The sequence below is a fragment of the Gossypium arboreum genome, chromosome 7 (assembly GCF_025698485.1).
Source record: "Gossypium arboreum isolate Shixiya-1 chromosome 7, ASM2569848v2, whole genome shotgun sequence".
Lineage (NCBI taxonomy): Eukaryota > Viridiplantae > Streptophyta > Magnoliopsida > Malvales > Malvaceae > Gossypium > Gossypium arboreum.
This window is the reverse complement of record NC_069076.1, coordinates 69,947,993-69,953,429: the sequence shown is the minus strand read 5'-3', so window position 1 is coordinate 69,953,429 and position 5,437 is coordinate 69,947,993. Positions and strand designations below refer to the sequence as shown.

The following is a 5,437-nucleotide window of genomic DNA, read 5'->3' as shown; positions in this document are numbered from 1 at the left end:
ATCCAAACACTCATTTAGCAAATTTTTTAGAATTCTGCGACACCTTTAAGATCAATGGCGTTTCTGACGATGCCATTTGCCTTCGATTATTTCCATTCTCATTGAGAAATAAGGCTAAACAGTGGTTAAACTCGTTACCACGAGGGTCAATCACCACTTGGGAATAAATGACCAAAAAATTTTTACTTAAATATTTTAGGCCGGCTAAAATGGCTCAATTAAGGAATGATATCTCTTCTTTTGTGCAAATGGATCTAGAAACTCTTTATGATGCATGGGAGAGATAAAAGGACTTATTAAGAAGTTGCCTTCACCATGGGTTACCTCTATGGCTACAGGTTCAGACTTTTTACAACAGTGTGAACCCTTCAACAAGGCAACTGATCGACACAGCCGCCAGTGGAACTTTAAACAACAAAACACCTGAAGAGGCTTATGAATTTATTGAAGAGATGTCACCGAATAACTATCAGTGGCAAGCCATGAGAACAAAGCCAACAAAAGCAGTTGGTGTTTTCGACCTCGACGCAGCCACTATGCTATCTAACCAGGTAGAACTTTTAAATAAAAAGATTGATGGTTTGTATGGTTCTACTCAGGTACATCCAGTGATGAGGTGTGATTCAAATGAAGGAGAAGTGCACAATACAGATTATTCATCCTTCAACCCTAGCACCAAGGAGGAATAAGTCCACTATATGGGTAATAATTCTAGACCTCAAAATAACCCGTACTTATAATGCAGGTTGAAGGAACCATCCCAATTTCTCGTGGAGTAGTCAAGGGAATCAAAGGCCACAACATCCCCCAGGCTTTCAACAACCCCCAGGCTTTAAACAACCATCTTACTAACAAGAGAAGAAATCAAAACTTGAAGAGATGCTCACAAAATTCATCTCGGTGTCAGAAACTCATTTTCAGAATACCGAAACAGCGCTTAAGAATAAGCAAGCGTCGATTCAAGGGCTCGAAACTTAAATAGGACAGCTTGCTAAGTTGATTTTTGAACGACCACAAGGTGGCCTACCAAGTAACACTGAAACTAACCCAAGGGAACAACTTCATGCGATTACTGTTCGAGATGAAGAAGATTTAGTTGAACTTGAACCAGAAGCGAAGCAAGGACTTGTGGTAAGTAATAGTAAGGATGGGGTGAACCACAGTAAGCAAAAATTGGTAAGAAAATAGTATAAACCTCTTGTGCCATACCTCAACGCGACAAGGAAAGACTATACAAATGAACAATTCGATAAATTCCTTAAATTATGAAAAAAATTACCTATTAACTTACCATTTATTGAAGCTCTTTCACAGATGCCAAACGTAGTGAAATTTTTAAAGGAGCTCTTGAATAATAAACAAAAGTTAGATGATGCATCGCATGTGAAATTAAACGCAGTTTGCTGAGCCATTTTACAAAATAAGCTACCCAACAAGTTGAAAGATCCAGTGAGTTTTACGATTCCTTGCTTAATTGGTAGTTTAAATGTTAACAATGCTTTGGCTGATTTAGGGGCAAGCATTAATGTCATGCCTTATAAAATATTTAAACAACTAAGTCTTGGGAAACCCAAACAAACTAGGATGAGCATTCAATTGGCAGATAAAATAATTAGATTTCCTAGGGGTATTATTGAAGACGTGCTTGTCAAAATTGATAAATTTATATTCCCAATTGACTTTGTTGTTCTAGACATGGAAGAAGATAGTGACGTGCCTTTGATTTTAAGACGACCCTTTTTAGCAACTGCTAGGACTATCATTGATGTTGGCACAGGAGAACTAATACTTCGTGTAGGAGATGACACGATTACTTTCCAAGCTCGTGATTCGATTAAATTATCTAGTAAGCAAGATGGCTATACAAGTTCTGTTGATATAAATAACATTATGGCTCAAACTTCTTTTCAGAAAACCCCTAAGGAGAACGTGATGGAGACACATTCTAATCCATGTGACAAAAACAGAACGAGTCATGAGGAACGAAGACTACAAATTGATGAACTAGACAAATGGCGAACACATGTCAAGGAGAAACCAAAAGCACATGATGAATCAAAAAAACACCACGAAAAGCGTAGGGATGAAACAACATAATTTAAGGTCGAGGACAAAGTATTTTTAGATGAAAAGGACCCTCGAATTGCTACTTTAGAGCACAATACAAACGGAGCAATTCCCTTCATGGTACTGAAAACCTTTCCACACGGTACAGTCGAGGTAAGACACACTGAATTTGGAACTTTCAAGGTAAATAATACTCGACTCAAACCTTATTTTGATAAAATTGATAGCAGAGATGAGGAGTTTCAACTTATCAATCCACAGTAATCACATGAAATTAAGGTAAGTCAAGTTTAGACTTTAAATAAGCGCTTCTCGGGAGGCAACCATAGCACTAACACCACTAACTAGTTTATTTTAACTATTTTTCGTGTATTTTATACTGGTACAGTGACCTACAAGGCCTGGACACACGAGCGTGTCCTTGGCCGTGTGAAAACAGCGCTAAAAATCCCCAAGTATCGAGCCAGACGGCCTGCAATAAAGCCACACGGGCGTGCGACACGACCGTGTAGCCCACACAGCCTAGACACACGGGCGTGTCCTAGGCCGTGTGAAAACTGGAGCTAAATTTTTAAATTTTTAAACAAGTCAGAGAGTTACACGAGTAAGGCACACGGCCGCGTGTTCGTACACACGGGCGTGTGGGATACTACATGGGCGTGGGAGAAGTGAAGGACATGGAACATGGCCATGCGACACAGCTGTGTGACCTACACGGCCTAGCCACACGGGCGTGTCCCCAGGTCGTGTGACGATTGGGCATTCAATTTTCACGATTAACACGGGCTAACCTTTAGCCACACGAGCATGTGACACGGCCGTGTGGCCCAACACGGGGCCTTAACACAACCGTGCCCCAACTTTAACCCCCTGATAAACCATAATATATACATATTTTTACCCCATTTGTGGCATATTTATAGATGATTTTTTCCTTGATTTTATTGAATTCGATACTCCTAATTCTTTAAATTCATGTGTTATATTCAGGCAAGCTTAGGATAATAAAAAGAGTAAGAAATGGGCCAAAATAGGACAAATTGGGCCTAAATCAATGTTTCACACGACCTAGGCAGTTTCACACGGGTAATCCACACGCTCGTGTGTGACACACGGGTAGACCACACGCCTATGTGTCATGGCCGTTTCGACATTAATTCAAGTCAAAATTGCACACGGCTTGAGCATTTTCATACGAGTGTGGCACATGGCCGTGTCCCTGTCGAGCCCAAGTCTAGTTCTACTCGGAAAAGGCTTATTTGGGCTAATTTGGGCATTCAAAAGTCTATATAAAGACCTAAGAAGAGGATGAGAGGAGGACACACAGAATTGGAGGCAGAAAGTACTCACGAATAACCATCAAAATCACCTCGGAACCAGGATCTACATCAAGACTGAAGATTTCCATCCAATTTCCTAGAAGTTCTTGGGTTTCTTTATGTTTTGTTGTTTTCCAAACTTTGAGATGTTTTCCATTATTATTATGAACTAAACTCCCTAAATACCTAAGGGAGATGAACTGTATGACGAATCTTATTACTATTTGAATTATATGATAAAGACTTATTCTTATTCTTAATTGTGAGTTCTAAATTCTTGTTTTAATATTTTAGGGTATTAATTCAGGTTTTGATGTGCTTAATCAGTGAAGCAAAAGTCCCTGTTTAAGAGTAGATCATCCATAACTAAGCGGAGTTGAATGCAATCCTAGAGATAGAATGACATAAATCTGCCGAATTTGAGTTAAATCTAGTCAGGGAATCCATAGATCGAGTCAATGCGACAATAGGGGTTTTAATTAGAAAGAGATTTCAATTAATCAACCTAAAGTCAGTTGTTCTTAGTCTCAAGAGAGATATTAACATAAATTAGGGATTTCTACAGATTCAGTTAAGTGAATAAATTGTCTAATTTAGAAGTAATAAGTGAAGTCCAGGTGGATTCTTCCTTGGGTATTGTCTTCTCAATCGATTTTTCCTAAAGTATTTTCCAAACTTCAATCTTTGTCGTAATCTTAGTTAATTAGATAAATAGTTTTAGTTTAAAAACACACTTTAATTCTTAGGCTAGACAATAAAAAAATAGCAATTACTAGTACTTTTAGTCCTCGTGGATACGATATTTCCGGTCTCATCATAACTATACTACTATTCGGTAGGTGCGCTTGCCTTAAGCCGAATTTTTAGTTAGTTTTACGACCATCAAGTTTTTGGCGCCGTTGCCGGGGACTATGATATTAGGAACGCTTAATTTTTATTACTTTAGCCATTTATTTTATTGCAATGTAATTTAATTTTAATTTTGTTTATATCACTAAATTTTATTTTTATTTTATTTTATTTACTTCTAGCAGGTTTTTATAGTTTATGACTAGAAGAAAACCCGTCAGGACCTCTACTTTTTGATAGTAAGATCGAAAGCACAGCTCGCAAAAATCGAAGAGAAATAAAGCGAAGCTTACGATACATAGATGAAGGGCAAGAGGATGATATTCAACCCACAACCGAGGAGATGGTTGATAATCATAATAATTCGCTACCTCGTATGACTATTGTAGACCCAGTAAATCAGAATCCTGCTCCTCGTACTATGTATGATTATGCTAAACCTAGTTTAGCAGGAGTTGAATCAAGTATAGTTAGACCTGCTATTACTGCAAATAATTTTGAACTGAAACCTAACACAATTCAAATGATACAACAATTTGTTCAGTTTGATGGTTTGCAGGACGAGGATCCAAACACTCATTTAGCAAACTTTCTAGAATTCTGGGACACCTTTAAGATCAGTGGCGTTTTTTACGCTGCCATTCGCCTTCGGTTATTTCCTTTTTCATTAAGGAATAAGGTTAAACAGTGGTTGAACTCGTTACCACGAGGATCAATCACCACTTGGGAACAAATGACTGAAAATTTTTTGCTCAAATATTTCCCGCAGGCTAAAACAGCTAAACTAAGGAATGAATTTCTTCTTTTGTGCAGATGGATTTAGAAACACTTTATGATGCATGGGAGAGATACAAGGATCTATTGAGAAGGTGTTCTCACCATGGGCGACAACTTTGGTTACAGGTTCAAACTTTTCACAACGGTCTGAATCCTTCGACTAGACAGATGATTGATGCAGCTACTAGTGGGACTATTAATAAGAAGACACCTGAAAAGGCCTATGAATTTATAGAAGAGATGTCATTGAATCATTATTAGTGGCAAGTCATGAGGACAAACCCGACAAAAGCTACCGGCATTTTTAACGTCAATTTGGTTACTATGCTCTCTAATCAGGTAGAACTTTTAAATAGAAAAATTAATGGTTTAGTTGGTTCTTCACAGGTTCATCTAGTAATGCAGTGCGATGCAAGTGGAAGTGG

At 38.1% G+C, this 5,437-nt stretch overlaps 2 non-coding genes across 2 annotated transcripts; both read right to left on the bottom strand.

Annotated features, from left to right (window-relative positions):
- Positions 1-216: 216 nt before the first annotated feature.
- LOC128295876 (small nucleolar RNA R71) lies at positions 217-322 on the bottom strand. Its single transcript, XR_008286425.1, has one exon. It is a non-coding gene; the product is annotated as a small nucleolar RNA R71 (small nucleolar RNA).
- Positions 323-5,016: 4,694 nt separating this feature from the next.
- LOC128296186 (small nucleolar RNA R71) lies at positions 5,017-5,122 on the bottom strand. Its single transcript, XR_008286734.1, has one exon. It is a non-coding gene; the product is annotated as a small nucleolar RNA R71 (small nucleolar RNA).
- Between the last annotated feature and the right edge of the window lie 315 nt (positions 5,123-5,437).